Below are 1,266 nucleotides of genomic sequence, written 5' to 3' on the forward strand. Positions count from 1 at the left end.
TCCCTCCCTTCCTTCCTTCCTTTCTTTCGTTCTTCGTTCTTCTTTCTTTCTTTTCCAGCTGGCCGGTATGAGGATACGAACCCATGACGTTGGTGTTATAACGCTGTGCTCTAACCAACTGAGCTAACTGACCAGCATTCCCCTAAAATACTTTCCCTTCATCTTGTCACATTTCAGAATCTCGCTTCCCCTTCTTCTTCTGTGATGTCTTCTCTTAGTATTGCAGACTTCTGAATGTTCATCCTTTGACCTTAACAGAAATCACTGCCTTTACAACTTGTCTGGAGTTTCTCTTCTGCCAGTTTGTTTTTGTTTTCTTTTGTATATGGGAGACAGCATGATATGGCCTGGCCCAGTTCCCTTATGTGGCATCTTTTTCCCCAGCAAGACTGTAGCTTAGAGACTCTGTTTTGTTCATCTTTTTATATGCATGTTGACTTGCACAGTTAACAGTAAATAAGTATTGATGGTGATTTAAGAGTTCTACTGATGGTGTAACAATTGGGATTGCAAAGAGCAAAAAACCTGTCATGTTTACATATTACTACTGTATTTTTTTCTATTCTGTGATTTTTCTCACTGATTCTCCCAATATCTGGACTAATTGGTTAGCTTGTCATTTTATATTGACGCTCTATAGAGCCCAGCTGAAGGAAGACATACTTATTGTCAGTGCTTGTTGAAACAGCTGATGGGGTGTAGTTGAGACTGGAAACTAGTTGGTTGTAATTTATCTTGTTTAACTTAAATAAGTTTGTTAATCAAGTTCTGCAGTTATATTCATTGATTTTATTTTATTTCATTCCACTGCTTTCCATTAAAATGAATATCTGTGGGATATACATGTTATGTGTCAGGAACTGGGAAAGTAGTGCTAAGAATAATAAACCCTTACTTCCATGGACCTTACATTCTAGATATAACTTTTGTGATGATCTTGAGCCAGATAGAAAGCCAAGAAGAGATACAAATTTTGGATATAATTGTATGCTCTTCTGTGGTATAATTGCCTTAGTTGAAATATTTGTTGTATTATACAAAATTGAGTAAGATTCCAATTTGACTTATAAAAATTATAAATAACAACGGGATTAGTCATCTGGTAAATATAATTTCAGATAAAATTAAAATGAAATCAGTTTTGTCCTTTTTAAATAAGGCATTGGGCTGGCTGGTTAGCTCAATTGGTTAGATTGTAGCCTTGGAACACCAAGGTCACAGGCTCGGATCCCCATACTGGCCAGCTGCCAAAAAAAAAAAAAGGGG

At 36.5% G+C, this 1,266-nt stretch overlaps 1 protein-coding gene across 1 annotated transcript in view; it reads left to right on the forward strand.

Moving 5' to 3' along the window:
• Positions 1-1,266, forward strand: part of ARID1B (AT rich interactive domain 1B (SWI1-like)) — a 276,990-nt gene that overhangs the window by 109,466 nt on the left and 166,258 nt on the right. The gene's annotated exons all lie outside the window — the stretch shown is intronic.

Source organism: Galeopterus variegatus, unplaced genomic scaffold (assembly GCF_000696425.1).
Source record: "Galeopterus variegatus unplaced genomic scaffold, G_variegatus-3.0.2 Scaffold541, whole genome shotgun sequence".
NCBI classification, from domain to species: domain Eukaryota; kingdom Metazoa; phylum Chordata; class Mammalia; order Dermoptera; family Cynocephalidae; genus Galeopterus; species Galeopterus variegatus.